Raw genomic sequence first — 19,071 nt, 5'->3', positions numbered from 1 at the left:
TTCACTAGGATGCGGGAGATACAGACATTTTTCCAGGTGTGCGGGAGACTACCCAAAAAATTGGGAGTCTCCCACAACTTTTGGGAGAGAAAGCAAGTATGAGTTGTGGCGACCGATGAGTTTCATTTGCACATTTGCATGCGTCCCAATAGATACTGGCGGACAAACATACATGCAGTGAAAGGAGATTTTGGTGGGCAGTCCTGGGAGGAAATGGAGGATGGCTAGCCAGACTCGGGCGTGTTGCCACCAGCAACTGCGTGTTTTTCTGAGGTTGCGCTGATTTCAGCACCCATGTTCACACTGACATTCTGGACCTCCGCAGGGCTGGTGCGACGGATATGCATCCGATGGTGAGTCTTAATACACAAAGCGGTGGATTAGCGCCACAACCGCACCCGCATTAGCATCCGCCAGTGAATCAGGCCAAATGAGAACAAACATTAAGTATTAGATAAGGAGGATGATACCATGCATATTTCACTTATTGGGGAAATACTATTTTATTAATACAGTAGGGGAAACTTATTGTTCAATTTTATTAAGAGAGTAACATTAATAACTGGTTATATTAGAGGGGAAATATTCATTGTTACATGGTGTCTAAAAAATGTTATGTCAAAATGACACATGAAAGAGTGTGGGAGCAGGATACTGGTGAAGAGGGGTCTGGAGGAGATGAGACTATGCACATTTTCTATCACTTCACTTCTACTGATCGCAAGGGCTGGTTCCTATCTGAGCCCCTCTCCTTGCTACTTACTAATGATACATGTAAGTTGTAGCATAGTAACATTGGGGGTAATTCCAAGTTGATCGCAGCAGGAAATTTTTTAGCAGTTGGGCAAAACCATGTGCACTGCAGGGGGGGGGCAGATGTAACATGTGCAGAGAGAGTTAGATTTGGGTGGGTTATTTTGTTTCTGTGCAGGGTAAATACTGGCTGCTTTATTTTTACACTGCAATTTAGATTGCAGATTGAACACACCCCACCCAAATCTATCTCTCTCTGCACATGTTATATCTGCCTCCCCTGCAGTGCACATGGTTTTGCCCAACTGCTAACAAAGTTCCTGCTGCGATCAACTTGGAATTACCCCCCAGAGGTCTTTCTAAATCTCAGTGAAGCTCCCTAAGAACCCTTGAGTGAAGTCCATCTGGACCCAGTGATTTATTAATCTTAATTTTGTTTAGTCGCTCACATACTACTTCCTCCTTCAAACAAGTGCTAAGCAATGGTACGTTATCATTACATACAGCTGCATGTGGCTCTTTCATCCGCCGCATGCGGCTCAGCCGGCTCCTGGCCACCGCTGCCCTGGCCCCCCTTCCCCCGTGCTGCTCACCGCGCTGCTACTGTCTGTGAGGGGAGGAGAGCGCAGTGTGCGCCTCTCCTGCCCCTCACTCTCTGGCGGCGGTCCGTGAGCCAATCAGAGCTCGCGGACCGGCAGCTAAGGCTGCCGGACCGCGAGCTTTGATTGGCTCACGGACCGGCGCCTAATTGAAGAGAGACAGCCACCGGAGAGTGAGGGGCAGGAGACGCGCACGCTGCGCTCTCCTCCCCTCACAGACAGCAGCAGCGCGGTGAGCAGCACGGGGGAAGGGGGGGTCATATGTATATCTGGCACTGGGGGCATTGCTGGCACTGTGGGGACATGTATACCTGGCACTGGGGTCATAGCTGGCACTGGGGAGACATGTATATCTGGCACTCTGTGGACACTGGCATTGGGGGCATAGCTGGCACTGTGGGGATATATATATATATATATCTGGCATTGTGGGGACATATATATCTGGCATTGTGGGGACATATATATCTGGCACTGGGGGGCATATCTGGAACTGTGGGGACATATATATCTGGCACTAGGAGCATAGCTGGCACTGTGGGGACATATATATCTGGCACTGGGGCATAGCTGGCACTGGGGGGAAATGTATATCTGGCACTGGGGGGACATGTATATCTGGCACTGGGGGCATATCTGGCACTGTGGGGACACTGCATTGGGGGCATAGCTGGAACTTTGGGGACATATATATCTGGCACTAGGGGCATAGCTGGCACGGGGGGAAATGTATATCTGGCACTGGGGGGACATGTATATCTGGCACTGGGGGTCATATGTATCTGGCACTGTGAGGCATATATGTATCTGGCACTGTGGGGACATATGTGTCACTGTGGGGACATATGTTTCTGGCAGTGTGGAGGCACCCATTTTTATATGTATGTGGCACTGTACTGGGACATTATATGTATTTGGCACTGTACAACATGACTAAAAACAGAGTTTTTACACAAGGTCATACTCCTACAAACATCATAACGAAAGGTGTGCGTACAAAATGGGGTGTGGCTTTGTGAAAACTAGGCAACATCCCCATTTTTGTGCGCGCGCCTTCGGCGCGCACATGATACTGGCTCTTGCCCTTGACTTCAGATCTTTTCTGGCTCTTTGCCTCTGACTGGTTGGCCACCCCTGACTTACAGTATATTAGACGTTTCAACATCTGTTCCTCTCTAGTAAACACCGATGAAAAAAATCTGCTTTTAGTTTGTCATCATTTGTCAATACTCCCGATTCTTCTTTTATTGGTCTAATATTCTCCCTTTTTAACCTTTTTCTGTTTATATACTCAGGTTAGTTTTACTCTCCTTAGCTATTTGCTTTTCGTTTTCTATTGTAGCTGCTATGATTTCTTTTTTTGCATTTCGTGTTACATTCCTTGTAGTAGTGGAGTGACCCCGCCTTCCCATTTGATTTAAAAGCTTTGAAAGCGCGTCTGTTTTTATCCATTTCTTCCTTAACCTTCTTATTAAGCCACATTGGTTTGTATTTTTTTGTGTTTTGCTGCTCATGGGAATTAATTTACGAGTATAATTATCGAGCAACCGTTTAAAAGCATCCCACATTTCAGCTGTGTTCTTACCATTGAATAAAGAATCCCAGTCAATGTCCTTCAGTGCTTGTTTGAGATTGTCGAAATTTGCTTTTCTGAAGTTAAAGGTCTTTGTTGAACCCTTATAGTGGTGTTTTTGAAAACCAATATTGAATGTGACCGTATTGCGATCGCTGTTACCCAATGTCTCCCCTACTTTAGTATTTGATATTAGCTCCACATTATTAGTTAGTACTAGGTCCAGTATTGTACTGTTTCTAGTAGGCACTGCGATTAATTAAGACAAATAGTGGTCTCTTAGCATATTTAAGAACCTTTTTCCCTTAGCTGTAGCACATGATACAACATGGAGAAGGCATAAGGAATTGATAAACCAGTGATATCTGTAAGGTGATAAAGGCACCAGCCAATCAGATCTTAACTGTTAATTTACATACTGGAGCTGATTGGCTGGTGCCTTTATCACTTTGCACATATCACTGGTTTATCACTTCCTTATGCCTTATCCAGGTTAATACATCTGCCCCACTGTTCCAATTTATGTCAGGGTAGTTAAAATCTCCAATGATTATGACTTCCCCCAACCCTGCTGCTTTTTCAATTTGCTGCAATAGTTGAATCTCTTCAGTCAAACCAATGTCAGGTGTAATCATCATGTACCTAATGTTAGCTTTTTAGTTCCTGATCCCCCACATGATATTTCAACCCACAGTGCCTCCTTGTTATCAGTGCCGTTTCTTGCGGCGGGCGAGCCGTGCTACCGCACGGGGCGCCCGCCGCGGCACTTCCTGAGTACTTTCAAACCCCCCTCCCCTCTCCTCCCGAGTGCCCAGCTCGGGGGGCGGGGTTTCGCGGAATAACGCGTTTGCGTCGTGATGTCACGACACAATTGCGTCATTCCGCGAAACCGCGCCCCCCGAGCTGGGCACTCGGGAGGAGGGAGAAGGGGGAGCCAAGCCGGCCAGCGCTGCGCAGACGAGGGAGAGGCGGCTGAAGAGCGGGAAGAACTGATTCGAATGTAAGTCAGCCCCTCTCCCTCTCTCTCTCTCCCTCCCCCCCCCCCCCCCCTGCCGTACTGTGTAAAATGGGGACACTTGTCTGCCGGAATGTGTAAAATGGGGACGCCTGCCTGCCGGAATGTGTAAAATGGGGACACCTGTCTGCCGGAATGTGTAAAATGGGGACACTTGCCTGCCGTAATATGTAAAATGGGGACTCTTGTCTGCCGGAATGTGTAAAATGGGGACACTTGCCTGCCGGAATGTATAAAATGGGGACACTTGCCTGTTGTACCATGTAAAATGGGGGCACGTGCCTGCCGCAATGTGTAAAATGGGGACACTTGCCTGCCATAATGTGTAAAATGGGGACACTTGCCTGCCGTAATGTGTAAAATGGGGACACTTGCCTGCCGGAATGTGTAAAATGGGGGCACGTGCCTGTCGCAATGTGTAAAATGGAGTCACTTGCCTGCCATGCTGTGTAAAATGGGGGCACGTGCCTGCCGCAATGTGTAAAATGGGGACACTTTCCTGCCGCAATGTGTAAAATGGGGACACTTTCCTGCCGCAATGTGTAAAATGGGGACACTTTCCTGCCGCAATGTGTAAAATGGGGCACGTGCCTGCCGCAATGTGTAAAATGGGGACACTTGCCTACCGTGCTGTGTAAAATGGGGACACTTGCCTACCGTGCTGTGTAAAATGGGGACACTTGCCTGTTGTACTGTGTAAAATGGGGACACTTGCCTGTTGTACTGTGTAAAATGGGGACACTTTCCTGCCGCAATGTGTAAAATGGGGACACTTGCCTGCCATACTGTGTAAAATGGGGACACTTGCCTGTTGTACTGTGTAAAATGGGGACACTTGCCTGTTGTACTGTGTAAAATGGGGACACTTGCCTGCCATACTGTGTAAAATGGGGACACTTGCCTGTTGTACTGTGTAAAATGGGGACACTTGCCTGTTGTACTGTGTAAAATGGGGACACTTGCCTGTTGTACTGTGTAAAATGGGGACACTTGCCTGCCATACTGTGTAAAATGGGGACACTTTCCTGCCGCAATGTGTAAAATGGGGACACTTTCCTGCCGCAATGTGTAAAATGGGGACACTTGCCTGCCATACTGTGTAAAATGGGGACACTTGCCTGTTGTACTGTGTAAAATGGGGACACTTGCCTGTTGTACTGTGTAAAATGGGGACACTTGCCTGCCATACTGTGTAAAATGGGGACACTTTCCTGCCGCAATGTGTAAAATGGGGACACTTTCCTGCCGCAATGTGTAAAATGGGGACACTTGCCTGCCATACTGTGTAAAATGGGGACACTTGCCTGTTGTACTGTGTAAAATGGGGACACTTGCCTGTTGTACTGTGTAAAATGGGGACACTTGCCTGTTGTACTGTGTAAAATGGGGGCACGTGCCTGCCGCAATGTGTAAAATGGGGACACTTTCCTGCCGCAATGTGTAAAATGGGGACACTTTCCTGCCGCAATGTGTAAAATGGGGGCATGTGCCTGCCGCAATGTGTAAAATGGGGACACTTGCCTGCCATGCTGTGTAAATGGGGGCACGTGCCTGCCGCAATGTGTAAAATGGGGACACTTGTCTGCCGGAATGTGTAAAATGGGGACACCTGTCTGCCGGAATGTGTAAAATGGGGACACTTGCCTGCCGTAATATGTAAAATGGGGACTCTTGTCTGCCGGAATGTGTAAAATGGGGACACTTGCCTGCCGTACTGTGTAAAATGGGGACACTTTCCTGCCGCAATGTGTAAAATGGGGACACTTTCCTGCCGCAATGTGTAAAATGGGGACACTTTCCTGCCGCAATGTGTAAAATGGGGGCATGTGCCTGCCGCAATGTGTAAAATGGGGACACTTGCCTACCGTGCTGTGTAAAATGGGGACACTTTCCTGCCGCAATGTGTAAAATGGGGACACTTTCCTGCCGCAATGTGTAAAATGGGGACACTTGTCTGCCGGAATGTGTAAAATGGGGACACCTGTCTGCCGGAATGTGTAAAATGGGGACACTTGCCTGCCGTAATATGTAAAATGGGGACTCTTGTCTGCCGGAATGTGTAAAATGGGGACACTTGCCTGCCGGAATGTATAAAATGGGGACACTTGCCTGTTGTACCATGTAAAATGGGGGCACGTGCCTGCCGCAATGTGTAAAATGGGGACACTTGCCTGCCATAATGTGTAAAATGGGGACACTTGCCTGCCGTAATGTGTAAAATGGGGACACTTGCCTGCCGTAATGTGTAAAATGGGGACACTTGCCTGCCGGAATGTGTAAAATGGGGGCAGGTGCCTGCCGCAATGTGTAAAATGGGGGCACGTGCCTGCCGCAATGTGTAAAATGGGGACACTTTCCTGCCGCAATGTGTAAAATGGGGACACTTTCCTGCCGCAATGTGTAAAATGGGGACACTTGCCTGCCATGCTGTGTAAAATGGGGGCACTTTCCTGCCGCAATGTGTAAAATGGGGACACTTTCCTGCCGCAATGTGTAAAATGGGGACACTTGCCTGCCATGCTGTGTAAAATGGGGGCACGTGCCTGCCGCAATGTGTAAAATGGGGACACTTGCCTACCGTGCTGTGTAAAATGGGGACACTTGCCTACCGTGCTGTGTAAAATGGGGACACTTGCCTACCGTGCTGTGTAAAATGGGGACACTTGCCTACCGTGCTGTGTAAAATGGGGACACTTGCCTACCGTGCTGTGTAAAATGGGGACACTTGCCTGTCGTGCTGTGTAAAATGGGGACACTTGCCTGCTGTAATGTGTAAAATGAGGACTTTTTTTTTTATCCTGTGGTGGCCGTGATGATGAGATCAGATGAGGCCACGCCCATCTTAACAAAGCCACGCCCATTTTAACGAGGTCATGCCCCCTTGCCGGGAGCCATACTTTTCCTCTTTATATCTATGGGGGGGGGGGGGGGGGGGCATTTTTTCTTATATGAATGGGGGGGGGGGGGGCGCATTTTTAAATCTCGCACTGGGAGCCAAATTGGCTAGAAACGGCCCTGCTTGTTATCTTCTGTTCTCTCGTAGATCACCTCCTTTAGGTATGGATTTAAGAATGGTTTAATATAAAGGTGAACAAGGGTTCCTAGCTGGCACAAATTGCAGGTTATGGAATAAGGGGCTGATCACATGTATTAATACATTTGCGATTGGCCCCTTTAGATTTAAAGTTCTACAATTAAAATAAAATGCAACTGTTTTATGTATCTTTTAATAAACATTGTAATGTTGTAATCATGTTCAATGCATAATCTAGATCAGGGGTAGGCAAGTCATTTTTAATGGAGTCCGGGTGTTTCTAATTATTTTGATCGAGGTCCACAAAACCACAAAATCAAATATCTCGAATGTAAATAATAACCAGTTTTTATTTTGGTGCTGAAACTTATACTTAGTAATATACTACATTCCTTAAAAGGAATTGTAAGGCTTAAAACTTTACTAGACATTATCTAGGGTATTCAATTATCCGCAAATTCGCAGCAATTTTTCGCCCGAAAATTTTTCGCGGCAATCGGCCGAAAAATGCCGCGAAAACGCTCAGTTTTTCGACCTATTCAATTCCAAACGGGTTTCACGTGAAAATTCTTGCAGTGAAAAGTGCAGGTGAAAATGGGGAAATCAGCCTGTACCCCAAAAAATGCTAAACTAACATAGGAAAACAGAAGAGAAGTGTATTAGAGATCACATTAGAGAGTTTTTGGGGACTTAAATTGTGTGAAATGGCTGTTATATGCATTTTTTTTTAAAATGCCAAAAAATGATAGAAAGCAATTTTTTTTGAGCAAAATAAATGCTCTCATTAAATTTGGGGTACATGAAAATGGGTATAAGTATATATTTGGGTCATTTTAGGGTACTTTAAAAAAAAGTGGAAACAGACCGATTACTCCCATCTGCAAGCCTAAAAACACCTGTCCCACTCATAAAGCACCCCAGTATACCTGTCCCATACCTTGAACCCCAATTTCCATCACTTTGAACTTTTTCACCCCAAAAATGACATGTCATTATTGGGCAATTAAAAATAATTAAAAACTTCAACGTGCCTAATTAGTCATTAAGGGGGGTGTCCCAGGAGTTCTGGACAATATCCAAACATTTTTACCTTAAAATAGTGACTTTTCCCAACTTTTCACCTGCTCAGAGTAGGTGAAGTGAAATTAGTGAAAAAATGATCACCGATAAGTTTTCACGGAAAATTGAATAGGCTGTAATTGCGTTTCACGTGAAAAGTCAGTTTTTTCACCCGAAAACCGGACTTTTCACGTGAAAAGTCCGTTATCACTGCTAATTGAATATACCCCTATGAGTCTTTGGGGGATATTGAATTTGGTCCGAAGAGACATCGGGAGTAAAAACCCCCGATGTTTCTTCGGGTGCTGCGGTCGGGCTATTTAATTTGCTCGGCCGGTAACAAGTCCTCTTACACCCGAAAACACACAGGTTCAGTGAAACCTGTGTGTTTTCGGGCGAAACAGCCCCGTTTTCGGTTGAAAACGGGGCTGTTATCGGGCATTTTGCTTCGCCTGCCGGAGGCAGGTGAAGCAAAACCCCTGATAAGCCGCGGCACGCGCCGGCTTATCGGGGCCAATTAAATAGCCCCCACCGGCCGATATTTATCACCCGGCACCCCGGGCCAAATTGAATATCCCCCTTTATGTTATTCTTAAGAAGTGATTCAGGTTGGTTTGCAAAAGCAGACTCCTTTAATGGACAAAACCATGTACGCTGCAGGTGGGGCAGATGTAACATGTGCAGAGAGAGTTAGATTTGGGTGGGTTATTTTGTTTCTGTGCAGAATAAATACTGGCTGCTTTATTTTTACACTGCAATTTAGATTTCAGTTTGAACACACCCCACCCAAATCTACTCTCTGTACATGTTACATCAGCCCCACCTGCAGTGCACATGGGCCCTCATTCCGAGTTGTTCGCAGCAGTTCATCGCATCGCAAATGGCGGAAATCCGCAAACTGCGCATGCGTGACTGCTGAACTGCGTGTGCGCAAAGGCAGCGATACGACGCTTGTGCAAAATTACTAACAGAATTTTTTCTCGTACTACACCACCGAAAACAGGGAGTGACGAAGGCATGACAGAGGCTCGGCTTCGCTATCTAACGAAATGGGCGTGAAAGTGGACGGCTAGTGTGGGAGTATGCAACCAGCAGTAGGTGTGTTTTGAGCAGAAATGCGTTCCCGATGGTAAAATGAACACAACAAATGTTCGCTATCTTGACGCAGCATAGGAGTAGGTCTGCAGTTACTCTGCATTTGCGAAGTACTGTTACAAGTGTTTCTGCAATAATTAGCAGTTAATTAGAAATTCCATTCATCTGTTGTCCAATTACTTCCTAAACACTGCTCTTCTGAAATACTGCAAACAGCAATTGTGTGGACACATTACATTTTTGTTGTTAGCACCTATAAATCTGACACGCTGCCAAATAAGGCATGATTTGTTTTAGTTATTAAATAAACATTGATGTTAAATGCATGTTTTAATTTTGACATAAATACTACCAAATGCAAATAAGTGGAAATAACCAAACTTAAAAACTACATCAGCAAAATCTAAACGACATAAAAATATTCCTTTGTACATAACAAATATCATGAGCAACATAATGCAGCTTACACTTTTTTTTTTTGTTTTTTTTTATAAATGTTTAACTTTGGTGGGAATATCTGTCAATGTTTGATATTATGTCATGTTGCCCCTAGTAACCCAAGAACCTATTTGTAAATACTATTTTTATATGGCCAGTAAAGTGTTGTGCAAGGCATACCTGTTGCATTTTGAAAGATGCAATGTTTGTATGAATATTTGGATTGTTCCCTTGTTCCACAAATGTCTATATGCCATGCTAAACTTTACTGGGCTAAGTTGTACATAATGCATTAACTTTAATAAAGTACACAAACAAAAATAATTTCAATATTTTTTTACTCTCAAAATATATTCATTGGGCAAAACAACATGGCTACAGGTGAGCATCACAGACAAAGATGGACATAGCAGCAAGCAGATGCCACTGACACAAATCACATAGCAGAACCCAGTACTAGGGAAACACCATCTTCTGACAAAATTTGAATTTTAAAGAAAAAAAAATATATGTTGTGAACACCCAGCCAGACATAATTTTTAGGGGAACTGAGAAAGATTCTGGAACCAACACACAAACACAACAATACACAGCACGCTAGGAAGAGGAAGATGGCTCTGGTGTACAGGAAAAAAACTCACAGGCTACAATATACAGAAACAGAAATAGATCCTTTCACTTTGAGGGAGTTCTCCATTCTGGCCACACAAGCCAACACAAAAAATACATTGAGGCAACATGAAAAACATGGGTGCTGCCCATCTGGAGAGACATCACTTTCTCTTCTTTTTTCCCGCCTGATGAAGTTCTTCATGGCTCGGTCTGCGAAGCGACCTTCGAGGGCCCTGCCCAGTGGGATGTTCTTCCTGGGCAGAGGGAGGGGAGGGAGCAGATGTGGCTGGCTCTCTGCCACTGTGGGCAAGGGAGACAGCGATGTCCTGGAGCCCTTGCAAGATGGATTTTGCTACTTCTTTGAAGGAGGAGGTGAGTTGCTCTTAGCCCTGCCTGATCTCTGCCAGATCTTGGCAGAGTTGAGCTACACCTTGCTCCACACTGGTTCTGTGCTCAGTGAGCCGGACAGGTATCTGGCTAACCTCCCGGATCATCCTGTCTTGAAAAGCATTCAGGCTCTCACCATACCTTGCTATTTGAGACAGGATGTCCAGGATAGCAGAGGGTTGGGTGGGGGGTCCAGTTGGAATCTGGATGGGTGGGATTTGTGGTCCCACAGTGCCAGAGACACTAGGTCCCTCCACCTCAGCCTCAGCCACATAACCCTCCTCTGACTCTAGCTGATCATCCACCTGTGCTGTGTTATGTTCAAAGGAAATAGAAGAATGAGTGGAAAAAGAGTTTTACAATTAAACATGAGACTTTTGGATCCACTTAATTAGTTGTTTAGGAATATGTGTGTAAACTTACCTGGCAAGTCATGTGCCATCAGTATTTCAGGCAGGTCCGTGTCTATGTGAGACACCCCTACCCCCTCCTCGTAACTGACACAGTCCATCGCCATCTCCTCAAGTTCTGGGTACCCCACAGTGGCAGCTGGACCTCCCCCTGTTGCCCTCGAGGCATTCCACTCTGCAGACCTCTTGCCCTTCAGGCGGGATTTGAAGTCGTCCCAACTACATATGTGGGGAAAAATAGGGGCAAGGTAGAGAAAAATGATAAATACCTGCTTTAATATATAGTACACATGTTATGCATTTGGTTGCTATAGGCAACATCACATCTAACTAACTTTTTAAGAATACTTGGCACAGAAAATGGACTGGCAATATACACTTACCGTCTTCGAACTTCCTGTGATGTTCGGACTATTGAGCCGACTTCATTAACAGAATCAGTGATGTCCCTCCAGATTCTATCTTTGGTTGCAGCACCCATGTTTTTTGGTCCTCGATGTATTTTTGCCATGGCCTGTGTGACCAAAACACGTAACTCCCTCTTAGTGAAGGCGGGCTGCCTTTTTTTTTCTTCTTAGAAGTAGCCTGTGAGCTTTCGTCCTGTCCCTCCTCACCACCTTCCTCTTCACTAGCTGCCTGTGTAGTTTGTGTTTGTGAGGGTATTGCAGAATCTCCCTCAGTTCCCCCAGGATGTATGTCTGGCAGGGTATCCACTCCTAACTGCTGGGTATCAGAAGATGGAATGTCTCTAGTACTGGGTCCCGCTACTTCAGAATCCGCACCTGCGGATTCCAGCATCTGCCTCCTTAACGCTAGGCGCCTATGTGTCAAAGCGGACATCTGCTGGTGCACGCGGTCCATCTCTGCTGCCAACTGCTCACGAGTAGCCATGTTGCTGGTGGCATGTGTGTTCGCACAGGTGTGTAGCTATTTATAGCTGCGTGTCCAGTGCGGTAATTCACACAGGTGTCAATTATGCTAATTCTTCCAGTAATTGTACAGCCTATTTAAGAGTCTGGATTGCAGCCTGTGTGAGTGGGTGTATGATGGCAGATGGAGGTTTGTGGTTTTTCAGAAAAGGTGGTCGTGTTTGGTCAAACTTTGCAGAGTGAGTTTTTGTTTCAGTATATTGCAGACAAATGTGCGTTTGTTTGTTAGCAAATGTTTTAATGTTGTGTTGCGTAGTGCTTATTTTATGCGAGTTTATTTTTGTTTGTATTACTAAATTAGGCTATTGACATAGCAAGTATGAATGGTTTAATAACTGTTTTTTTGTGTGTTTGTTTTTTTTTGGTTTTGGCTTGTGCATCTGTTTACATTACAAATTACACAACATATGATCCTAAATGTCATAAACTTGGTGACTTTCTGCAGCTGATTGTTATTGACAAATGTGGTGAGTACACAGATTGTAACAATTACTTTTCTATAAGTGTGTGTGTATGTGAGTGTGTGTGAGTGTAATTGTGAGTGTATGTATTGTGTTTTTTGTTCTTCTGCGGCTGCAAATTTCCGCTATTGCGAACTGTACCCACTGTCCTTCACAGCAATGCACACATCAATAAAGTTTATTAGATGACACCATAAATTTACAACCAATCACATGCCACCACACACTATAAATATAAGACCATATATGGAAAACGCCATTGGCACCATGCGCGCAGCAGCATTTAGCCACCGTGAGCTGCGCGCGTTGGTCACGGTGATGGACCGCCGCGTAGGCCACGCAGCCCCCTTTATCCCCAATAGGATAAAGCGTGAGGCCTACGCGGAGGTCCGCCGCATACTCCGCAACCGCACCCGGACCACACGCTCCATATTCCAGCTTGAAAGGCGCTGGAGCGACCTCCGCCGTCACACACCGGACCTGTTGGCGGAGCTCCGCCAACAAATCCGCACTAGACGTAGGCGCAGTAAGTTTCATATTACATTAAATAACACTGAGATTATTAGCAGAAATTTGTAATGCAAAACTTGCATATTTTCACTAAATTATATAGTGTGAAAATTAGCACACTGACAATGAACTATTGTAGAACAAACATGACACAGTGTGTGTGGTTAGGGCAAGCAGTACTGACTGTGTAGCAAAGTGCTTCTGAAAAAGTGAATCTTGTTGTACTGAGTTGCTACACAGGCTGTCAACTGAACCCAATAACTTGCTCTGTGGGGTAAATTTACTAAGGTGGGAGCTTTTTAGAACTGGTGATGTTGCCTATAGCAACCAATCAGATTAAATATATTATCTTCTAGAAGCAGCCTAATAAATGTTACGTAGAATCTGATTGGTTGCTATAGGCAACATCACCAGTTTTTATAAAATTCAAAAATTAACAATTTTACCCCTGTGTCTTTAACATGGGACAGAACAGTGTAATTGAAAAATACTGTTGTTATAATTTTTAAACCAACAACCTAAATATTACTTATGTCATTCTAGGGCGAACACAATGGCAAGCTGCTGCATAAAGTCCTTCCCAATCCCCTTTTCAGCCCCACTCCCCTTCTGTCGCCCAATCCCCCTCTCCTTCCCAATCCCCTTCTCAGCCCCCCTCCCCTTCTGTCGCCCAATCCCCCTCTCCTTCCCAATCCCCTTCTCAGCCCCCCTCCCCTTCTGTTGCCCAATCCCCCTCTCCTTCCCAATCCCCTTCTCAGCCCCCCTCCCTCTCTCTTTACCAATACCCCTCTCTGTCCCCCTCCCCCTCTCTTTCCCATTCCCCCTCTCTGGCCCCCTCCCACTCTGTGGCCCAAACACCCTCTCCGCCCCCTCCCCCACTCAATCAGACCCACCCTCTGTAAACAACTCCCCATTCCATCCTCCTTCCCCAATCCCTACTCCTTCCCCAATCCCTCCTCCTTCCCCAATCCATCCTCCTTCCCCCATCCACCCTCCTTCCCCCATCCAGCCTTCTTCCCCCATCCAGCCTCCTTCCCCACCCAGTGAATGGGCAGCAGAAGCCCCTGAGGCTGTTGAGGGTGCTGCGCATGTGGCTGATGAGAGTAAGTTTTAACACATTTAAAATGTATTTGTTACCTACTCTAACTTCAAATTCCAATACATGCAGTGTTGTACTGTGGCCAATCTTGGCCCAAGGAAAAATGTTTGTTTTCTTATTCATGGTATGGATGTTGCATTTACATTTGTGTGAGTATCATTAGATGTACAGTGTCTATGTCTGCAATGTTTAGGGTGTCCACTCTAGGTCGACACTCATTAGGTTGACAGGGTTGCCAGGACAACAGGGTTTATATGTGCTAGGTTGTCAGTGAAACAGTTAGACCTGAGTGGAGTTTAGTATGTTGTTGTTCTTTTACACTTGTGCCTGGGTATTCCTAATATTTGCACATTCAACTCGCATGCTTCACTTTGTTAGCCAGGCTAAGGACACAATGTTTTGTGTTGTGAAAGTTACACTCAAAAAATGATTTTTTTTAGTTTAAAAAAACATGTTTCACCTTATGTAGTAAGGCAGGCTTTCAGGGAGTGTGGGCATGCTAGGATATGTTGTCCTTCTGAAGATGTTGATATGCAGTGTGATGATGCAGGGAAAACACCAAAAAATATAAGTCTGCTTCACTCCAGATATGAATGAATCCCAGCATGGGGTTACATTTAATAAGATGGGAGTTTTATTCAAGATGGGATGTTGCCCATAGCAACCAATCAGATTCAACTTCTCATTTATTTAGCACCTTCTAGAAGATATGTGGAATCTGATTGGTTGCTATGGGCAACGTCCCATCTTAAATAGAACTCCCATCTTAGTAAATGTACATCATGGTGTGGTACACTTTTTAAAATTGAAAGTTAACAATAACATACCTCCCAACTTTGTTTGTTTGTGAAGCGGGACACTCGCGCGGCGAAGCCGTGCGTGCTCCCGAAAAGGGGGTGTGGTCTATGCAAAGGGGGCGTGGCTTCGCAGGAGGAACCGTGATCGCGAGCCACGCCCCCGTTTTCATCACTGAGGGGGCATGCCCAGCGCTCTGTGAGCCGCTGGCATGCTCCCTCTCCCTCTGACTCCACTGAATAGACGCTGTGCGCATGCGCACAGCGTCTATTCACCGCTGCTCTGCTAAGCAGAGCAGCGATTGACAGAGCCTCCCAACTGACTTCCCCACCGCGGGACACTGTGGCCCGCGGGTGGGACAGCGGGACAGTCCCCAAAAAATGGGACTGTCCCGCGAAAATCGGGACAGTTGGGAGGTATGCAATAACAAACATTGCTGAGCTTGCTTGTGTGTTGCTATGCTACTGTTTTAACATTCAAACATCCATGATGTAGTCCCTTTGCCATTAAAGTGTGCTTTGTGGCTTGCTTGTGTAATAGGTAATGTGAGTAAGTTTTTTATTTTTATTTTTGCTCTTCTTTTCAGATGGTGCAGTTGGAGATCCCACAAGCCTGCCTGGCATCATTGCAAGGCGAAAGACTAATTTGCAGGCCATGCTGGCAGTTGTAGAGAGGATTGAAAAATTGTTCTAATTTGTTAATTGTAAAATTTGTAAATATTTGTTGTTGGTTATAAAAAAAACACCAAAAAATGAAAAAATATGTACAAAAATAAAAAATTGATTATTACAGTTAAGCGGTTGTTGTGTTTTTTAATGCAATAAAGGAATAGCATATTGCCTAGCATAAATTGGTTGCCTTACAAAAAACACACATCAAACTTACGAATATTAATCTTATTATTTACAAACAAACAAACAAATTATGTCAGTTAGTAGCTTATTGTTTAGAAAAACATGTAAACACATATATTCACACACTACACCTCCACACAAAAATATGCTATTTAACATTAGGCCAGGCACAGTTTACACATCTATTTCACTTATTTATAAACAAACATGGTAATGGCCAATTATGCCTACAAAGTGTTCTGTAGGTATTCTTTGAAGACTTAATTGGTCATGACCACAATCATTCATTACACTAATTAGATTCGTAATTGAGGAAGGCTTGTTGAGTTTGAATTGAAAGGTGTAATATAACTTGGGAAAAAAAAACATTGCTGTGCGTTTTTCTGCAAAAGCGTGAGCATTTTTAAGAGGAATGTGTAAATTTACGAGTAGTAGTATTTTTACAATGAGGTTTGTGAAATTGCGATGGGTACGCATTAGTGCGGTGTCATTTGGCATACGCCTACTTTGTGTAATACTGCGTACGAAATAGCAAAAATACGTTGGGGGCGGTTATTCGCTATTGTGCAACGTGTTCGCAAAATTGCGAATATGTTGTGCGAACGAAGAAAATAGCGAACAACTCGGAATCACCCCCATGGTTTTATCCATTAAAGAAGGAGTTTGCTTTTGCAAACCAACCTGAATCACTCCCTTAATGCGAGAAATTGCACTTCTGATCCTGAGACAGTTTTTTAAAGTTTGGAACTCTTGGAGAACAACTAATACGCAGAATGTCTTAAAGGTGGGCATCTGTTAACCTTGATCGATGTCTGTTTTTCAGAAGATTCATCTTGGCAAAAGAGGTCTCACATATGTATGTGAAGCCAAACATGGCAACTGTGTTGATAGCCAGTTTTTTACAATTTGCGTACTTGTCCAAAACATGCTTAGCCCAAAATTCTTCAGTGGATGCAGTTTTGTACATTTTCAAGGAAACATCTTCTTGCATGTCGTTTATCTCCATTTGAAAGGTAGGTTTTGAAAGTCCGAACAACTTCTCAGCTACATCAGTCCATTCTCCTGCTGGAGAAACTTCATAAGGATTTTTTATAAAATGCAACAGTTTCCCTTTCTCTGCAAAGTCTTGGAATCTTGCTGCAAATTCCTTCCTAAGATCTGAGACAAAACTTGAAAATACTGCAGTGTTCATTTCCGAATTATTTTTTCTTAATTCAAGAGTAGTTGGAAAATGAATAAATTCTTGCTTTTCAATGTCTTTTTCAAATATATCAAGCTTGCGATGGAAAGCAGAGACACTTTGTATCAGATCACATATTAACTTTCCGTTCCCTTGCAACTCGGTATTAAGCTCATTTAAATATTTGAGAATGTCTTTCAGAAAAGACAAAGCTAGCATATTGCACTTGTTGGCTAGGTGTTCCATGTACTTCCTTGCTTCTTCAGTATTCAAATTTTCCAGGAATGCTGTCACTTCGTCTTTTATGTGCCAAAAACGTTCAATAACTTGGCCTTTACTCAGCCAGCCAACATTGTTATGTTGTAATAAATCGGAATAGGCCGAATCACATTCAGACAAGAACTCTTTGAACTGTCTGTGCTGAAGAGCAGAGCGAGACCTCATAAAATTGATCAACTTAATCAAGGTGTCCATTACGTCCTTTAATGTAGCACTGACTTTGCCAAAAAGGGATGTCTGATGAATTATGCACTGATAAGATAATATCCCAGCATTCTTATCCCTGATTCTCTTTACCAAACCCTTTTTTTTGCCTATCATGGCCGGGGCGCCGTCAGAGGAAATGGACACAATTTTATCATAGCTAATGTTTGATTTTGTAATGAATTCATCAAAAGTCTTGAACAAATCTTCTCAGAGAGTCTTGTCTTTAAATGGCAATATTGCTAGCAACTCATCTCTAAATAGTTTACTTTCAGTTCAACGTCATAAAATCACACAAAAATGGACATTTGTTCATTGTCAACAATGTCGCAAGATTCATCAAGTGCAATGGCGTAACAAGGTGCCTTATGTAGAAGTTTGAGCAAGCTGCTTTTGTTGTCAGCAGCTAATATTTCTGTTCTTCTTGTATTGCTTCTTGATGACAAAGGAATGCCTTGAATAGCCGCAAGGACCTTCAAAAAGTGCTGTGACTGTTTCCAACATACATTCTTTTACGATCTCCCAGTCCGAAAATGGCTTCTGGTGCTTACTAAGCGTCCAGCATATGCGCAACGCTGCTTCTGCAGATTTTTGTTGTTCGCTCATGCAGACTGCAGTTTGTCTTTACGCACTGCACTGCCAGGAGGAAACTTTTTATGAAAATCCTGATGATTTGTTTCGTAGTGTCGCTTTAAATTTCCACTTTTAATAATAGCGACCATCTTGTTGAATATGAGGCAAAGTGGAATAGCTCCAGTTCTTTCAGGCAGCGTAAAACAGTATAGTTCGGTCCACTCTGACAGAAACTTCCTATTTTCACTGTCAACTTTACGCTTTTTGTTAAACACTAGGAGATTCATCATGCCCTATGGGCGCTCTTCACACCGTCGTAAGGGGCTACGCCCCCTTAACTCTTACACGCCCTTGTGCTATCCTCCCAACTATCCCTATTTTCACGGGACAGTCCCGTTTTTTGGGGACTGTCCCACTCGTGGGCCGCAGTGTCCCGCGGTGGGGGCAGTTGGGAGACTCTTGCAGTGGTGAAGACTCTTGGCAGTGGTGAATAGACGCTGTGAGCATGCGCACAGCATCTATTCAGTGCAGACAGTGGGAGAGAGGGCACTGGGCATGCCCCCTCAGTGATGTCAGTGATGAAAATAGGGGCATGGCTTGCGATCGCGGGTACTCCTGCATATGCTGAGCGCCCCCACTTTTCTTAGGCCACGCCTCTTTTCGAAATAAAAAGTTGGGAGGTGCCGCGGGTGGGGGAGGGGGTCCCGAGCCACCGCAGGTGCGTGGGTGCAGGTGTGCTGCAGGTTGGGGGAGGGGGTTCGGAGCCACCGCAGGTGGTGGAGGGGGGTGTGTGGGGATGCCGCGGATGGGGCCCGGAGGTACTGCGAGTGGGGGAGGGGTGGGTAATGCTTCTCCTGCTTCTCCTCCTGGAAGCAGCTAAGCTGCTGTCCTCCCTTTGGCAGTGGCTCTCCCGGAGACTTGCACAGCAGCCAAGCAGCCAGTCACTATTGTTAGCGCTGGTGTCCCAGTGGGAGCTGTAGTTTATTTAGTGCATCTAATTCCCTGTAATGCGGCACGTTGGGACACCGGCGCTAACAATAATGTCTGGCTGACAGAACTGACTGACTCACTGAATCAATGTGAAAGGTGAGAGTGCACACCCACTGCACTGCACAGCACTGTCACCTTTTACATTGATTCAGCGTCCAGACATTACCCTCCGCGATATCACCCACTCTATCCTTTACTGTTGCGGAGTCAGGGCCTCTGGGA

Source organism: Pseudophryne corroboree, chromosome 1 (assembly GCF_028390025.1).
Source record: "Pseudophryne corroboree isolate aPseCor3 chromosome 1, aPseCor3.hap2, whole genome shotgun sequence".
NCBI lineage: Eukaryota > Metazoa > Chordata > Amphibia > Anura > Myobatrachidae > Pseudophryne > Pseudophryne corroboree.
This window is presented reverse-complemented; position numbering follows the sequence as displayed.